The sequence below is a fragment of the Stegostoma tigrinum genome, unplaced genomic scaffold, assembly GCF_030684315.1.
Source record: "Stegostoma tigrinum isolate sSteTig4 unplaced genomic scaffold, sSteTig4.hap1 scaffold_152, whole genome shotgun sequence".
Classification (NCBI taxonomy): Eukaryota; Metazoa; Chordata; class Chondrichthyes; order Orectolobiformes; family Stegostomatidae; genus Stegostoma; species Stegostoma tigrinum.
Window position 1 is genome coordinate 1 of NW_026728095.1, and position 19,436 is coordinate 19,436.

The 19,436-nt window shown below is 46.8% G+C and overlaps 1 long non-coding RNA gene across 1 annotated transcript in view; it reads left to right on the forward strand.

The window, feature by feature from the left end:
• Positions 1 to 786: 786 nt before the first annotated feature.
• The window catches only part of LOC132207768 (uncharacterized), a 290,900-nt gene continuing 272,250 nt past the window's right edge, over positions 787 to 19,436 (forward strand). Inside the window, exon 1 of the long non-coding RNA XR_009443796.1 lies at positions 787 to 943. This is a non-coding gene — a long non-coding RNA (uncharacterized LOC132207768). The remainder of the gene's footprint in view (positions 944 to 19,436) is intronic.

Genomic DNA, 19,436 nt, shown 5'->3' on the forward strand with positions numbered 1-19,436 from the left:
TGATGCTGCCTGGCCTGCTGTGTTCCTCCAGCCCTACACTGTGTTATCTTTGTTAGCCTTCCACCGCTACCGTCTGCCTTATATGGGCAGGCCAAGTCACCATGGATCTCATGGATCCTAATCTTCTGGATGAGCATACCATGAGGAACCTTGTTAAAAACGTTCGTAAAATCCATGTATATGTTATCAACTGTTCTACCCGAATTGATCACCCTTGTCACCTCCTTGAAAACTTCAACTGACTTGGTAAGACATAACCTGCACCGCATAATGCCATGCCGGCTGTCCCTTATTACCCATACCTTTGAGACATGAGACACTCACCAGTCTGTAGTTTCCTGGAAAGTCCCTGTTTTCCTGCTTGAACAGAGGAACGACTTTGTCCACTCACCAGTCTCCGCAACCCCTCCAGTGCCTGGCAAGGATATCAGATCCTATTGAAAGTAGTGTGTTGATGCATTTGTGTCATGATTGTGTTTTGTTTGAGCCCTTACATTCAAAGCAGTGGAAGAATGTCTTTGTGCAGCAGGCGAGGTGTGATGAGACTGAGCCTTCATACAATTGCAAGATGTTGAAAATTTGCCATTATTTATGAAAACAGTGATAAATTTCCATGATCAACATTTCTGTTACACTGCAATGATTATCCCATGGCGTGTAAAATCAGAAAGATACGATAAAATGAGACTGGGTCATTTGCAGGGAGAATGTTTGCCTTTCATGTCTATAGAAGTAGTGAAATATTTCCATGAATCTAAGAGTCACTTTTGCGTTCATTGAAGGACACAATCATCACCTTGGAAGCTTCATCACGATACTACTTTGATTCTTCTTCCCTCTTCAGAAATGCAATGTGCAAATTCAATTCCATGGTTTTGGAAGTCCCATTGAGAACACGATTCATTTGTGCCGGCATAATGCTCTGACCGAGAAAGAATTGAAGGTGAGTTTGTAGTTTAGTAGATTGCACCAATTTATGCATCAACTTCTTCATCGATAACGTTCCATTGCTTTCAAACTGCATTTTCCACTCTGCGAGATAATAACTGTTAGAACAAGCAACAGCATCGGTAGATGGTCTATGGGGAATGCAATGTTACAAAACCCGATCCATTCAAGAACATATTTCAGATATGTCAACAAATTAAATATTCCAGCACAGGATAAAACAAGGAAGATGAGAGTGAGGAGGCAATAGTTCTGATGACAAAAGAACAGAAATTTACCTTTATCCATTCGAGCAAAAAAGCAGGCACACAAATAAATAATCATCTAACAATGCACGTGTGCAACGGAGGCTATCGGGGGACTAAAAATGCCGATTTGTTGTCATGCGTATTGCTGAAAGGGTGAGTGAAACAGATTCTGTGGTAAATTTGAAGAAATATGGATAATGCATCTCAGGATGTTGGACAAAGAACATTTATGGACTGAGGCAAATCGTATTGCCCTTTTCAGGAGTTAAGAGGTTCATAATGAATTGAAAGACTTGCTTCTGTGCTGAAAGCTTTAGTTTAGTTGCAGCTGGATGACAATTTCTGTTCCTGGGAGTATTCAGCAAACTGTTAAAAGTGAATGTCACTGCACAGAATTCCAAACATAACTCCAATCAGTACAGAAAATATCCAAGGGGTGTGATGAGTTGTATCCTCTCATGTTGAAGAACGCAGCTGCAGATACAATGGAGGCACTGATGATAATCTTCCAAGAATCCTTAGATTGTGGAAAATTCTCAGAGGGTTGAAAGATTGTGAACATAACACCATTATTTCAAAGATACTTGGACAAAATAGTAAGCAAGTATTGCCAATTTAGGTCAACCTGGGTAGATGTTCATGCCGGCAATGAAAGATGAAATAACAGGGTACCGAGTGTGCTTTCACATCCTACAGAGTTAACATCCTTTCATAAAGGGGAAATAATACTTGACAAACTTGCTACAGTGCTTTGAGAAGGAAACAAACATTACTGATGAAGGACCACCAGTTGATGTAGTACATTGAGATTTCAACAAAGCATTTGATAAGGTACAGCTCATAAGGTGTCTCAAAAGAAAAGAGCCCGTGTGTTCAAGGGTAGTATGTTCGGATGGACGGAGGACTGCATCGTAAATAGAAGTAGAGTCGCAGCAGCAGGATGGTAACTCACAAGTCACGTACAGCCACAGAGCGAGTGCTGCGGAGGCCGGACACCTCATGTTGACTGGGTTGATTTCGGAAATGGCGGAGGGGATTGCTATGCTTAGGAAAGTTGGGCTACATTCATTGGAGTTTATAAGATTGAAAAAAATCTTATGTTTTCGCCATTTAAGATTCTTAAGAGGCTTGATAGTGTATATCCGTAGAGATTACTCCCATTTGTGAAAGATTTTACGACCAGAGGCCACATTTTCAAATTGGTTGCCTATTAATTCAGGGAAGAATTACTTCTTTCAGGTTGTAGCAATTTATTGAACACTTCAACCAAGAGTTCAGGCAGACCGTCTAATAAGAGACACCTCCTCTGTATTAATTCTCTAGATTTGACAGAAGATCGGCCCTGTGAGAGGGTCAGTACTGAGGTATTGAAGCTTTGTCAGAAGGCGAATAATGAGTGCGGGCACTGAAGAAGTGCCTCATTGACAGGGGTTCAGTCCTGACCCCTGTGAGAGTTCATCATTGTCAGATGGTCAATACTGAGACAATGCTTCCTTGTAAAAGGATCAGCACTAAAGATCTGCCACACGTTTTTAGTGTCAGTATTGAGGAAATGCAGCAATATGAGAGGGTCCGAACTGTGGGAGTGCATTATTGTCAGAAGGTCAAGACTGAGGCAGCACCTCATTCTAAGGTGAGGCAATGCCATACAAATAGAAGGTCAGTCCTGAGATATTGGTACTGTGAGAGGGTCAGAAATAAAGGTACCTCCTTGTCAGATGGTCAGAACTGAGGGATTGAAGCATTGTCAGAGCTTCAATACCGAGGCCTTGCTTTGTTGTCAAAGGGTCAAATCTGTGGGAGTGCGATATTGTCAGAGGATCAATGCTGAGGCAGTACCTCATAATAATGGTGTGTTTTTGATGACAGCGTGCATCGAAGTGGTTCTTTTGTGATTCTATCAAGTGCAGTTAAAGGAATGCTTGCCAATTTTCTGAAAGATGAACATTTATTGAGGAAATATAAGATGGAGAAAGAGTAATTAAAAAGAATAACAAGTAGAGAGTAAAAAAGAATAAGCCTCATGTTCTTGTGGCCGTGAGGGACCCCTCGATCAACGGCTGGCCTGGAGGCTGAGGTTGTTCCTGACACCGTTCGCGGTCTCATTCCGAGATGACGTCCAGTGCCGAGGAACAAAATGCTCCCTCTGCTCCGGTGTAACAAACGACTTGGCAAAGAAAAAAACCAGTTACAGAAATAAAACTAACTGTAAAACAGAAATGCTGACAGGACTCATTCAAAGTCAACCATTTCTCAAATATCAAGAAATGTTACCCTTCAGCCCATCCTATTCATGGGGTTGGAACTGCTAGTACCACACGAATGCAGCATCACGACTGAGGCAATGCAGCGCTGTGCACGGGTCAGTATTAAGGGTCAGTTTTGAGGCAGTGCCTTGATGTTATGGAGTCAGAACATTATTGCCACATGTTCAATACAGACAGTGTGTTGACCCTCTGTCAATGCTTCAATGCCTCAGTGCCTACCCTCTGATAATGAATCACTCCAACAGTTCTGACCCTATCTTGCAAGACCTCAGTATGACCTTTCTGACCCTATTACAGTGGGCCACTGCTCCAGTATTGACCATCTGATAATGATGCAATACCTCAGTTCTGACCCTCTGGCAGTTGTGCAATACCTCAGTCCGCACCCTTTCATCATTCGGCACTTGCTCAATTATGAGCCCTTTGTGAGTTAGTTGTGAGGCAAGACTTCATTGCTGCAGTGTCAGTGCTGAGAGCGGGCCTTTTTATTAGCTCATCAGTACCTAAGGTACTGGCTAATTGTCAGCAGGTCAGTTCTGAGGCAGCGTCTCTTTGCCCGAACCCTGACTCTAAACCCAGCCTCAGCCCTAAACCCATACAAACGCTCGCCTCAGGCTCACCCTCACCTCAGCATTAACCCTAACCCTAACCCTATCCTCAGCGTAAACCCTCCCTATCCTCAGCCCTAATGCTGATCCTCAGACCAAACATCTAGTCTCAGCCCTAAAGTGAGCCTCAGCCCTACCACGAGCTATGGCCTCAGCCCTAAAATGAACCGTAACACACAGCCCCAATTAACGCTTAGCCTCAACCCCAACCCTCGCCTAAGCTCCAAGTCTAACCTCAGCCCTAACCTAACCCCCAATACTTGCCTGCCAGAGAGTTAGTACTGAGGAAGTGCTTTAGTTTCAGAGATTTAGTCCTGAGAATGCGCTTCGTTTTCAGAGTGACCATCTGAAACAGCGTCTCATTGAAATGGGGTCAGAATTGCTGGAATGCTACATGGAATGGTGACAGCTTGTAGGACTGTCAGTGGGTCAGATCTGAGGTAGTGCATCAACGGTGGATGGTCAGTCTTGAGGGAGTTCAGAGGATCAACGAAGAGGGAATGCCTCAATGCAATGGCGACAGAACTGAGAGAGGGCCACAGGATTAGAGATATGCCACATGATTCGAGATGGTAGGAAGGACCTCATTGTCAGCAGGTCCGTTTTGTGGCCGGTCGCCATCGCTGGAGAGTCAGTTCTGAGGCAGTGCGTCTTTGTCAGAGGGTCTGTACTGAAGCAGTGCCTCATTATTCGAGAGGGTTTGGTGTGAGGCAGTATCTGCTTGGTGCAAGGTCAGCCCTAAGGGAGTGCCGCTTTGTCAGAGGGTCAGTACTGAGTTAGCGACTCCTTGTGAGGAGTTCAGAATTGAGGGACTGCCACGTGATGAGAGGGTCAAAACGGAGGTAGTGTGGCTGTATCTGACAGTCCGAAGGGAGTGCCATTGTTAGAAGGTCAGTTCTGAGAAACTGCCTCCGTGTAATGGCATCAGCAGTGAAGCTAACCACGTGACGAGCCGATAAAAACTAAGTTATTGCAGGAGCATCAGAGGGCCAGATCTGTCGGGGTGCATTATTTTCAGAGGTGAATACTGAGGCACAGCCTCAGTGTAAGGGGGTCAAAATTAAGGGAGTGCCACACAATTACAGGGCAGTACGGAAGTATTACAGCACTGTGTGCGGCGCAGAATCGATGGAGTGCATCATTGTTATCCAGCCACAAGTGAGGCAGCGCCTCATTGTAATGGATCAGAATAGGGTCAGTACTGAGAGTCAGTACAGAGGTAGTGCAGAACTGTGGAGGTGTCAGAACTGAGGGAGAGCACCATTGTCAGCTGGTCAAAAGTGCCCCATTGTCGTAAGATCAGAACTGAGGGTGTGCCGCACAATGAGAGGGTCAATATAGAGGAAGTGACTCTTTGTCAGTGTTAATACTGAAGTATGACCTCATCTTGAGGGGATCAGGCTTCAGAGAATGCACTGTTGTCAGAGGGTCGGCACTGCAGCAGGGCTATGTTGTAAGGGGGTCAGAATTGAAGGAGTGCCACCCATTTCAGAAGGTCAGTACAGAGGTAATGTAGCACTGTCAGAGGTAAGTCCTGATGGAGTGTCTCATTGTCATTGGATCAGTTTTCAGGCAGTACCTCTTTGGCAGAGCGTCAGTACTGACGCAGTGCCTGATTGTAATGGGATCAGAATTCAAGGAGTGCCACTGCCTCACTGAGGTCCTGCAGCTCTCTCAGAGGGTCAGTGGCCTATTGTCAGAGGGTCTGTTTGAGCCAGTGCCTACTTGGCAGAGTGTCAGCAATTAGGGAGTTTGCCTTTATCAGAGGGTCAGCACTAGAGAGTGCATTTGTAGCAGCGTGTCAATACTCAGCCTTGTCCGCCCAAGTCCAACACCAGCACCTCCACATCATCCGCCCACCCTGAGGACTGACCCTCCACCAATGAGCTACTGCCTCACACTGGACTGACCAACAATGAGACACTATCCCTCCAGACCCCCTGACAAAGAAGCAGTGCCTCAGTACTGACTGTCAGGCAAGGAAGGCTCTCTGTCAGTACTGACCCTCTCACAAGGAGACACTGCCTCAGATCATGACCCTCTGACAATAATGCACGCCCACAGTTCAGATTCTATGACGCTGTTGCAGTACCTCAGTACTGAGTCTCTGTTAGTGTGGCACTGCTTCAATTCTGACCCTTCTATAATGAGACACTGCCTCAGTATCGACAGTCTGACAATAGTTCACTCCCACTATTCTGATGCTCTGACAGTGCTGCTATACCTCAGTACTCACTAATTAACAATGAGGGTTAGCGTGAGAGGGTGGCGAGGGTTAGGGTTTGGGTTAGGACCAAGGCTAGGGGTTAGGTGTGAGGATTGGACGAGGTTTTGGATGAGGGTAGAGTTAGGGTGTGGGATGAGACTTGTGTTCGGGTGACTAATGAGGTTAAGTTTGGAGTTCGGGGTAGGGCTCGGGAGAGGTTTTGGGTTAAGGCTGAGGTTAGGCTTCGGGCTGAGTCTATGGTTAGGGTTAGAGCTCAGACCACATTTAGGTTTGGGGCTGAGGCTTCTGCTTGGGTTGAGGGTGAGTGTTAGGCCTGAGGCTAGGCTTAGGCCTGAAGCCGCAGTTAGGTTTGGGGTTGGACTGATTAGACCCACTCTGACCCATTACAATGAGGTACTACCACAGAACTGACTCTCTGTCGATAAAGAACATGAGATGCTGTCAGCTTGTCCAATCAGAGGTCCAATATTAAGGAAATAGTGCACTGTTGGAGGGTTGATAAATATAATATAATATAAAGGGAGTGCTGCACTGTCAGAGGGTTAATGACGTGGGAGTGCTGAAATAGCGCAGAATCAGACCTGAGAGAGTGCTGCACGTTCAGAGAGTTAGTACTGAGGGAGTGCTATAATGTCAGAGGATTGATATCAAGAGGCACCGCCGAAGGATCAGTAGCGCAGTACTGTCCGAAGGCCAATATTGAGAGAGTTCTGCTGCGTCGGTGGGGGTCGATATTACAGAATTGCGACACTATCAGTGTATGGATGTCAGACGGTCAGTTCTGAGGGAGGGCTACGCTGTTGGAGGGTCAATATTGAGTGTGTGCGCGACACTCAGATGATCACTTTGTTGGAGTTCGGCACTGTAACGGAGTGCCACACCGGCAGCGGGTTAATATTAACCCTCTGCACTGTTTATTCACAGCTGCACTGTCAGAGGGTTAAAGATGAGGGAGGGCTTCTCTTTGTGGGGGTGGGTATGAAAGAGAACCTCCCGTTCGGGGATCAATATTAATGTTGTAGAGTCAGTAGAGAGGCAGTGCTGCACTCTGGAGGGTCAATAAGAAGCATGTAGCTCCACTGGCAAGGTGCCAATGATGACAGAATGCTGCACTGCCAGAGGATCAGCAATGAGGGAAAACTGTATTGTCAGAGTGTCTTCGTCAAGAAAGTGCCACTCTGTCGGAAGGCCAATATTAAGGGAGTGCTGCACTGTCACAGGATCAATATTAGGGGTGTGCTGCACTAACAGAGGGTCAGTATTGATTGAATGCTTGACTGTTGCAGAGCCAGGACTGAGGGAATCCTGCATCGTTACAGTGTCATCATTGAGGGAGTGCTGCACTGTTGAAGGGCCAATAGTAAGGGAGTGTGACACTGTCAGAGTGTCATTACCAAAGGTGGGCTACAGTATCAGAGGGTGAGTAATGAGGGAATGCTGCGCTGTCGGAGGGTCAGCACTGAGGTGGGCTGTACTGTCAGATCGTCAATATAAATAATAATGTCAGGGGAGTGCTGCATTGTGAGTTGGTCCATATTAAGGGAACGCCGAAACTGTCAGTGATGCTCAGGGTGTGCAACACTGTCAGAGGGAGTGATGTACTCCGAGTGTCAGCACGGAGGCTGACCTTCACTGTAATTGTGTCAGAATTAAAAGACCGGTCAGAGGATATAAACTGAGGCATTTCAGAGCCATCAGAAGGTCGAAACTGAGGTGTTTCAGATCAGTTTGAGGGTGCCTCATTTTAATGTGGTCAGACTTGAGCAAGTGCTTCATTGTCAGAGGCTCAGAACCAAGTGAATGCCTCGTTATCAGACACTGTCCTAAAGAGGGCCATGTTGTTCGTGGCTGTGTTGTAAGGCAATTCCTCATTGCTGCAGGATCAGCCTTGAGTGTGTGCCAGTCTGGAAGGAGTGCCTAAAAACTGAGGGAGTGCTACACAATTAGAGATTCAGCGCTGAGTAAGTGCCTCATTGTCACAGAGTTAGTTCTGAGGCAGGGTCACATTGCCTTAGGGTCAATTCTGAGGGTGTATGAGGAGCAGACTGTAAATACTGAGTCAGTAGCTCAGTGCATTGGACTCAGAGTTGGAGTACAAGATGATTAGAAGTTCAGTCCTGAAGTATTGCAGCTCTGTCAGAGGGTCAGAACTGAGGGGGCAGTGCTTTACTGTCAGCGGATCAGTTCTGAGGCAGTACCTCATTGCTGGAGGGTCAGATGTGGACGAGTGTCACATTGTCAGAAGGCCAGTTCTGAATAAGTGACTTTTTGTCAGAAGGCCAATACTCAGTCAGTGGCTCATTTTGAGCAGATCAGAATTGAGGGTTTGCAACACTTTTCGAGATTCAGTCTGGAGACATTACTGCTACACGCCTGAATTGAGGGAGTGCTGCAAGATTGGAGGGTGAAAATAAACCTGAAAACAGTGACCCCTTTCAATAACCTGTAAAACACAGGGATGACTGTAAATAATCCCTAAAACGCAGAGGCCTTTGTAGGAGTGCCTCAGTGTAATGTTTTCAGAATTGAGGGAGTGCCACGTGATTACAGATTCACTGCTGATGGAGTAGCTCATTGTCACAGGGTCAGTTCTGAGGCAGGGCTGCTTTGCTGGAGGGTCACTTCTGAGTGAGTGTATTAGTATCAGCCCCATGTTGTAGGGACTACTTTTCCAGGAAGACAGTTAGAATAATCTTTAATTATAAACTAATCTGAAATACTGTTTGACTTGTTAAGGTTACAATACATCCTGAGTCACCTACAGAAGACGCACTTGCTCTCCCTGTGTCTCTGGGTAAGCAAAGGTAGTTTCTTTCAGACTACTCTCAGAAATAAAGTGCTGCGCTGCTGGTCAGTATTGAAGGAATGCTCCATTGTTGGAGGATCAGTACTGAGGGAGTGCTGGACTGTCACAGGGCCAAGATTATGGGTGTGCTGTGCTTTAGAAGGTCACAAGCAAACAAGCACTGCCAGACATAAAAAACAAAAGAACTGCGGATATGCTGTAAGTCGGGAACAAAAAGAAAGTTGCCGGAAAATCTCAGCAGGCCTGGCAGCATCTGTGCAGGAGAAAACAGATTCAACGTTTCGTGTCCATTGACCCTTCCTCAGAACTGGGGATCTTCCTCAGAACAGTCCTGAGGAAGGGTCACTGGACCCGAAATGTTATCTCTGTTTTTGCCTCCACAGATGCTGCCAGACCTGCTGAGCTTTTCCAGCACTGCCAGACAACTGACGCTCTGATTGTGAAACACTCCCTCAGTACTGACCCTCCAACACTGCGTACTCTCTGATGACTGATTCTCTGACGGTGCATCTCTGCCACAGTATTAACCCTCAGTCATACTGGTGTTCTCTCAGCAATAACACTGTGAGAATGCCATGCTCCCTTACCATTGACACTCTGGCCGTGGGACACCACTTCAAATTTAACCCTTCAGCAGTGCAGCACACACTCATCATTGCCTCTCTGATATTGCAGTGCTGCCTTCATACTGACCCTTTCACAGTGCAGGACACAGTAATATTGATCATCTTCAAGTGCCGCTCTCCCTCAGTGCTGACCCCCCTCTCATTTCTGACCCATTCAGTGTAGCATACCCTTTATTCTGAACCCCTCAGTGCAGCACTCCCTCAACGCTGACCTGCTTCAGTGCTGACCCCCTTCAGTCCTGATCCCCCTCAGAACAGCACTCCCGCAGTGCTGACCCCACACTGTGCTGCACTCCCTCAGAGCTCACCCACTTATCGCTGACGACCCCCTCACTTCAGCACTCCCTGATGACCTGGTCGTGCATCACTCCCTTTCTCCGACCCCTCGGACGGTGCAGCACTACGTCAGCGCTGACCCGCCAACAAGATAATGTCAGAGAGATGTTCTCCCATCACATGGACCCTCTGAGACTGGAGCATTTACTAATGTTGGCCCTCTCACAGTGAAGCTCTCCGTTTAGTCCCTCTGACAGACCGCATGCCTTTTATTACAGGTCTTTTGACAACGCACTGCCCCGTCATCATTGATTCTCTGACAGTGTAGCCCTCTGTTAATATTGAATTTGTGACAGTGCACAACTCCATTAATATTTGCCCTCTGATAGTGCAGCTCTTCCTCAGTCCTGACTCTCTGACAATGCAGCACTCCCCTAATTACTGTCAGAGGGTCGATACTGAGAGAATGCTGCACTGTCAGAGTCAGCTGCCCGCAGTCCTATCAGACATTCAGTATTGAAGGTCTGGGAGAGGGTGTCAGTGAATTCTGCACTGCAACAGGGCCAACAGTGGTGTCCCATGGCCAGAGTGTCCATGGTAAGGAAGAACTGCAATGTCAATGTAACAGGGTCGGGACTGAGGTCAGAATTGAGACAGTACTGCAGGATTAGAGAGTCAGTGTTGTGGCTGAGGAGCACTCTGAGGTTCAGTACTGAGGGAAAGCTTCATGATCAGTGGGTCAGTTCTAAAGCTGTGCTACTTTGTCAGAGGGCCATACTAATGCAGTGCCTCATTGTAATGGGATAAGAATTGAGGGAATGTCGCACATGCATCACTAGCTCATCATTGACTGTCTAACAGTGCAGCACACTCTTAGTATTGACCTTCCAACAGTGTCGAGCAGTGTGACACATGGAGTATTAAGAGAGTACTGCACTGTCAGAGGGTCAATGATGGGAGAGTGCTGTGTTGTTGGAAGGTGTGTACTGAAAGGGAGCCGCCCTGCCAGAGGGCCTATATTAAGGCAGTGCAGCATTGTGAGAGGGTCGATATTTAGTGCATGCTCCTGTCTCAGAGGGTCAATTTGATGGGACAACATGCCTCTGAAACTAACTTGTTGGAGTGCTGCACCGCCTGAGGGTTCGTCTGAAGGGAGTGATGCCCTGTCAGATGATGAGCTTTCCCTCATCTTTAACCGTCTGACAGTGCAGCACTCCCATAATATTAACCCGCTACCAGTGTGGCACTTGCTTACAATTGAACTTCTGACAGTGCACAAGTCCAACAAAATGATCCTCTTGAGTGTCGCACACACTCCATATTGGCCCTCCAACAGTGCAGCACTCCCTCAGGACTGACCGTCTGACATTGATACGTGGATCGTGTAGCAATCCTGTAATATTGACCCACTGACACAGCAGAACTCCCTCAATATTGTTTTTCTGACAGGATTGCACTACTGATCCTTCGGCAGTGCCCCTTGATATCAATCTTTTCACATTAGACCACTCCCTCAGCACTAACTCTCTGAATGTGCAGCACTTCTCAGGACTGATTCTGTGATATTTCAGCACTCCCACATCATTAACCCTCTGATAGTGCAGCCCTCCCTTTATATCAACCCTCCAACAGTGCAGTGTTTCCTTAATATTGGACCTCTGATTGTGTGATACTCCCTCAGTGCAAAACTCTGACAATACAGCACTCTCTCTGAAATAACTGCTGCACTGCCTCAGTACTCACTCACCACAAGTGCAGCACTCCATTCAGAGTGATCCTCTGACAGTGTGGCACTCCCCTAATATTGGTCCACTGACTGTGTGGCACTCCCTTAATACTGACCTGCTCGCGGTGCATCACTGCTCTAATATCAAACCTGCAGCTCTCTTAGAGGGTCTGTCCTGAGCAAGTGCCCCATAGTCAGCATGTCAATTCTGAGGCAGTGCCTCTATATCAGTGAGTCAACATTGAGGTAGCTCCTGACGGTCAGAATTACGGGAGTGCCTCATATTTAGAGGGTCATTAACTGAGGGACAGCCTCATGATCAGCGGGTCAGTCTTTACGGACTGCCTTATAGCCAGTGTGTCAGTTCTGAGGCAGTGCCCTCAATGTAACAGATTTAGAAATGGGGTAGGGGGCACATGATTAGAAGGTCAGTAGTAAGCTATTGGAACTTTGTCAGAGGGTCAGTACTCAGCGAGTGCCTCATTGACATCGGGTCCATACAGAGGGTTTGCACTGAGGGAATGCTTCCTTGTCAGAGATTCAGAAGTGAGAAAGTGCCTCATTGTCAGAGGCTCATTCCTGAGGCAGTGCCTCATTGTCAGAGTGACATAATCAGATAGCACTCCCTCAATTCTAAACCTTAATACTGACCCTCTGACAATGAAGCACTGCCTCAGGACTGACCCTATGATAATGAAGTGTTCCTCAGGATTGAACCATTGACGATGTGACTCTCCATTCGTGTTGACCTTCTGATAATGGGGTTCTCCTGAAGTACTGACCCTCTGACGGTTGTGCACTGCCTCAGTACTGACCCTCTAAATATCTGCCACTCCGTCAATTCTGACCTCCTTACGATGAGGCATTACCTCAATACTGACTGGGGTGCAGGTCTCTGGCACAGAGTCTGTCGCTCTTGCAACGAAGGGAAGGGGGTATAGGAGGAGAGCGTTAGTCATTGGGGACTGAATAGTTAGAGGGACACATAGAAGGCTTGTTTGGAACCGAAGAGACTCACGATTGGTGCGTTGCCTCCAGGTGCTAGCGTCCGTGTTATCTCGGATAGTGTCTTTGGGGTCCTGAAGGGAGAGGGTGACCAGCCCCAAGCCATGGTCCACATAGGTACCAACGACATAGGTACCAACGACATAGGTAGAAAGAGGGATAGGGATGTCAGGCAAGATTTCAGGGAGCTCCGCTGGAAGCTGAGAGCTCAAACAAACGGAGTGGTTATCTCTGGCTTGTTACCCGTGCCAAGTGATAGCGAGGCAAAGAACAGGGAGAGATTTCAGCTGAACACGTGGCTGCAGGGATGCTGCAGGTGGGAGGGCTTCAGGTACATGGACAATTGGGGCTCATTCTGAGGAAGGTGGGACCTGTACAAACAGGACGGTCTCCACTTCAACCAGAGGGGCACTCATATCCTGGGCGGGAAATTTGCTAGTGCTGTTCGGGTGGATTTAAACTAGCTTAGCAAGGGGATGGGAAACTGTGGTGTAGTTTCAGTACACAGGAGAAAGAGAATAGAGAGGACATGGACAGGATCTCAGTGTCACAGGAGTGTGCTGGCAAACAGCAAGCTGAATTGAAGTGTGTCTACTTGACTGCCAGGAGTATCCGGAATAAGCGAGGTGAGGTTGCAGCATGGATAGGTACCTGGGGCTTCGATGTTGTGGCCATTACGGAGACATGGATAGAGCAGGGTCAGGATTGGATGTTGCAGGTTCCAGGGTTCAGATCTTTGAGTAAGATCAGGTAAGGTGGGAAAAAAGGGGGAGGTGTGGCTTTGTTTGTCGAGGACAGTATAACGGAGGCTGAAAAAACTTTTGAGGAGGACTGGTCTACTGAGGTGGTATGGGCTGATGTAAGAAACAGGAGAGGAGAGGCCACGCTGCTCGGAGTTTTTTAATAGGCCTCTGCAAAGTTCCAGGGATCTGAAGGAGAGGATTGGCAAAACGATTCTGGGCAGGAGTGAAAGGAACAGGGTGGTCATTATGGGAGACTTTAACTTCCTAAACATTGACTGGAAATGCTGTAACCCTCGTACGTCGGATGGATGAGTTTTCGTCCAATGCACGCAGGAGCGTTTCCCGACACGGTACGTCGAAGGGCCGACAAGAGGGGAGGCCACACTGGATCTGGTACTTGACAGTGAACCAGGCCAGGTGTTTGATTTAGTGGTAGATGAGCACTTTGGAGAGAGTGACCATAATTCGGTTACGTTTAGTTTAGCGATGGAGTGGGAGAGGAACATGCCACAGGGCAAGACTTACAGATGGGGGAAGGCAATTATAATTGGGCAAGACTTAGGAGGCAGGGGATGGGGACAATCGAAATGGGGAGCTGGTTTAAGTAACAGATATTGCGTGTCCTTGATAGGTACGTCCCTGTCAGGCAGGGGTCAGTGATAAGGTAGGGGAACCATGGTTTACTAAAGAAATTGTATCTCGTGTTAAGCAGAAGAGCGAGGTTTATGTGATGTTGAGATGAGATGGATCAGTTGATGCGATGGAGAATTACAGATGAGCAAGAAAGGATTTAAAGAGAGAGTTAAGAAGAGCACGGAGGGGTCCTGAGCAGTCATTCGCAGGTAGAATAGAGGAGAACCGTAAAGTTTTCTCAAGGTATATGAGGAATATAAGGATGACTGGGGTAGGAATAGGACCAATCAAAGACAGAAGTGGGAAGTTGTGTGTGGACCGGGTAGAGATCGGAGAGGTGCTAACTGAATATTTCTCATCTGTTTTCACTGAGGAAGAGGAGAATATCATCGAGGAGACGACTGAGATACGTGCTATTAGACTTGAAAGGATTCAGGTTAGTAAGGAGGAGATGTTATCAATTCTAGAAGGTGTGAAGCTAGATAAATCCCCTGGGCCTGAGAGGATTTTTCCGAGAATTCTCTGGAAAGCTCGGGAGGAGGTGGCGGAGCCCTTGGCTTTGATCTTTGAGTCCTCATTGTCTGCAGGTTTAACACCAGAGGACTGGAGGATTGCAAATGTTGTGCCCTTGTTCAAGAAGGGCAGTAGAGATGAGCCAGGCAATTACAGCCAGTGAACCTTTCGTCTGTTGCAGGAAAAGTTTTGGAAAGGGTTATAAGAGATCGGGTTTATAATCATCTCGGAAGCAACAATTTGATTGGCGATAGTCAACATGGATTTGTCAAGGGCAGGTCGTGTCTCACAAACCTCATGGAGATTTTGAGGAGGTGACCAAGCATGTGGATGAGAGAAGGCCAGTTGACGTAGTGTACATGGACTTCAGTAAAGCCTTTGATAAGGTTCCACATGGTAGGCTATTGGAGAAAATACGGAGCCATGTGATTGAGGGAGATTTAGCAGTTTGGATTAGAAACTGGCTTTCGGTAAAAAGGCAACCAGTGGTGTTTGATGGAAAATATTCAGCCTGGAGTCCGGTTCCTCGTGGTGTGCCTCAAGGATCTGTTTTTGGCCCACTGCTGTTTGTCATTTCTATAAATGACTTGGACGCAGGCATAGGTGGATGGGTTAGTAAGTTTGCAAATGACACTAAAGTCGGTGGAGTGGTGGACAATGTGGAAGAATGTCGCATGTTGCAGGGAGACTTGGATAAAGTGCAAAATTGGGCGGAAAGGTGGCAAATGGAGTTCAATGTGAGGTGATTCGCTTTGGGAGGAATAATAGGAAGGTACAATACTGGGCCAATGGAAAGATTCTTGGTAGTGTGGATGTGCAGAGGGACCTTGGCGTCCATGTGCATAGATCTCTGAAAGTTGCCACCCATGTTGATAGTGCTGTGAAGAAGGCATGCGGTGTGTTAGACTTTATTTGTAGAGGGATTGAGTACCAGAGCCGTGATGTCATGCTGCAACTGCACAAAACGCTCGTGCGACCTGTTCTGGTCGCTCCATTGCGGGACGAATTCGGAAGCATTGGAAAAGGAGCAGAGGAGATTTACCAGGATGTTGCCTGGTCTGGAGTGAAGGTCTTATGAGAGAAGGCTGAGCGACTCGAGTCTGTCCTCATTGGAGAGAAGAAGGCTAAGAGGGCCTTTAATAGAAACATACAAGACGATCAGAGAAAGATGAGTCAGGGTGGACGGTGAGAGTCTTTTTCCTAGGATGATGATGTTGGCTTGTACGAGGGGGCTCAGCTACAATTGAGGGGTGATGGATTGAAGACAGATGTCAGAGGCAGGTTCTTTACCCAGAGAGTGGTAAGGGCGTGGAATGCCCTGCCTGCCAATGCAGTTAACTCAGCCACATTCAGGGCATTTGAACAGTCCTTGGATAAGCATATAGATGATGATGGGATAGTGTGAGGGAACGGGCTTAGATTAGTTCGCAGGTTGGCGCAACATGGAGGGCCGAAGGACCTGTTCTGCACTGTATTTTTCTATGTTCGCAGATGACACTAAAATGAGTGAGAGAGTAAAGTCTGAAGAGGACGATGAAAATCTGCGGAAGGATGCAGAAAGTTTAAGTGAATGGACAAGGGCCTAGCAGATGGAGTCCAATGATGGTAGATGTGAGGGTATCCATTTTGGTAGCAATTATGGAAAAATGGAGTCTTGCTAAAATGGTGAAAAATTGTAGCATGCTGCTCCTAGAGGGAGCTGGGCAGCCTTGTGTCTGAATCAGGTAGTTTGCAGATGCGGCTGGTAATTGAGACAGCAAATGGAATAGTGTCCTTCATTGCGAGAGTGATGCAGTTTAAAAATCGGGAGGGTGTGCTACAGTTGTTTTGGGTGCTGGTGAGGCTTGGTGTGGGGTAGTTTGTACAGTTTTAGTCTCCTCACTTGAGAAAGCATGTCCTGGCACTGGAGGGGGTGTAAAGGAGGTTCACGAGGTTGATTCCAGAATTAAAAATGTTGCTGTATGGGGAGAGATGCGGTAGACTAGGATTGCAGTCACTGGAATTTAGAAGAATGAGGGGTGATCTAATAGAAACTTTTAAAATTATGAAACAAATGGATCGGAAATTGTTTCCACTGATGGGCGAAATTCCAACTCGGGGGCACAGCCTCAAAATAAGTGTGAACAGATTTAAAACTGAGTTGAGGATGAGCTTCTTCATCCAAAGGGTTGTGAATCTGTGGAATTCTCTGCCCACTGAAACAGTTGAGGTTCCCTTGTTGAATGTTTTGAAAGGCAAAACAGATAGATCTTTGAACAGGAAAGGAATTGAGGGTTATGGTGAATGGGAGGGTAAGTGGAGCTGAGTCCGCAAAAAAGATCAGCGGAACGAGCTGGAAGAGACAGATGGCCTACTCCTGTTTTATTTCTTATGTCCGTACGTCCTTAGATTGCCATCCTTGTCATTCCTCCTTCCCTGGAATAGGCCAGTTCTGAACTGAAGAGCAGGTCTTTCAATAACTCCCACGGATCAAATGTTGACTTGTTCAATAAAAGCTCCTCCCAATTAATACTGCTCAGCTCCTACCTAACACTGATGTAATTTTCCCTCCCCCAATTTCGTCCCTTCCCACAAGGTCCTGATTATCCATGGCTGTCTTAAAATGTAAGGAGATGCGATTACCCATTTAAGAAGCTCCTGGTTCACTGTTTTTCCCAAGTGGGAATCAGCTGCAGGCTTTCTTGTTCCACGATGGGGGAGGAAATGGCCTAGTGGTATTATTGCTGGACTGTTAATTCAGAGACTGAGATAACATTCTGGGGACCTGTGTTCAAATCCCAGCACAGCAGATGGTGGAATTTGAATTCAATATAAAAGAAAATCATGAATTAAGAATATAATGATGACCATGAATTCATTGCCAAATGTCAGAAAAACTCAACTGGTTCACTGATGTGCTTTAGGGAAGGAAACTGCCACCCTGACATGATCTGGCCCACGTGACTGCAGACCCACAGCAATATGATTGACTTTGAACTGTCCCCTGGGCAATTGGGGATGGACAATAAACACTGCGTAGCTAGGGATGTCCTCCTCCCATTAACAAATAAATAAAATTGGATTCTACATCTTCCGATCCAAGATCGTTTCTTGCTCTCATACTAATTTCTTTGCGAACAGTCACTTTCCCTCCTGCCTGTCTTTTTGGAATGTCGTATAGCCCTGCGCACTTAGCTCCAGTGTTGACCTCCTTGTAACCATGTCTTTGTAATAGCTATAAAATCATGCCCGTCAACCTAGAAATGTGCTATTAATTTGTTGATTTTGTTCTGAATACAATGAGCACGCAAGCAAAGAGCCATGAATTTAGCTTTATCACTTGATTTCACCTCTTGACACTATTTACAGCTGTTTTCTGTTTGTACATGCTGTATTTTCCAGTACCACGCTGAGTATTGTTAGAACATAGAACATAGAACAGTACAGCACAGAACAGGCCCTTCAGCCCACAATGTTGTGCCGACCATTGATCCTCATGGATGCACCCTCAAATTTCTGTGACCATATGCATGTCCAGCAGTCTCTTAAATGACCCCAATGACCTTGCTTCCACAACTGCTGCTGGCAACGCATTCCATGCTCTCACAACTCTCTGCGTAAAGAACCTGCCTCTGACATCCCCTCTATACTTTCCACCAACCAGCTTAAAACTATGACCCCTCGTGCTAGCCATCTCTGCCCTGGGAAATAGTCTCTGGCTATCGACTCTATCTATGCCTCTCATTATCTTGTATACCTCAATTAGGTCCCCTCTCCTCCTTCTTTTCTCCAATGAAAAGAGACCGAGCTCAGTCAACCTCTCTTCATAAGATAAGCCCTCCAGTCCAGGCAGCATCCTGGTAAACCTCCTCTGAACCCTCTCCAAAGCATCCACATCTTTCCTATAATAGGGCGCCCAGAACTGGACGCAGTATTCCAAGTGCGGTCTAACCAAAGTTTTATAGAGCTGCAACAAGATCTCACGACTCTTAAACTCAATCCCCCTGTTAATGAAAGCCAAAACACCATATGCTTTCTTAACAACCCTGTCCACTTGGGTGGCCATTTTAAGGGATCTATGTATCTGCACACCAAGATCCCTCTGTTCCTCCACGCTGCCAAGAATCCTATCCTTAATCCTGTACTCAGCTTTCAAATTCGACCTTCCAAAATGCATCACCTCGCATTTATCCAGGTTGAACTCCATCTGCCACCTCTCAGCCCATCTCTGCATCCTGTCAATGTCCCGCTGCAGCCTACAACAGCCCTCTACACTGTCAACGACACCTCCGACCTTTGTGTCGTCTGCAAACTTGCTGACCCATCCTTCAATTCCCTCGTCCAAGTCATTAATAAAAATTACAAACAGTAGAGGCCCAAGGACAGAGCCCTGTGGAACCCCACTCACCACTGACTTCCAGGCAGAATATTTTCCTTCTACTACCACTCGCTGTCTTCTGTTGGCCAGCCAATTCTGTATCCAAGCAGCTAAGTTCCCCTGTATCCCATTCCTCCTGACCTTCTGAATGAGCCTTCCATGGGGAACCTTATCAAATGCCTTACTGAAGTCCATATACACCACATCCACAGCTTGACCCTCATCAACCTTACTAGTCACATCCTCAAAAAACTCGATAAGGTTTGTAAGGCATGACCTACCCCTCACAAAGCCGTGTTGACTGTATTTGATCAAGCCATGCTCTTCCAGATGGTCATAAATCTTATCCCTCAGAATCCTTTCTAACACCTTGCAGACGACAGACGTGAGACTTACCGGTCTATAATTGCCGGGGATTTCCCTATTTCCTTTCTTGAAGAGAGGAATTACATT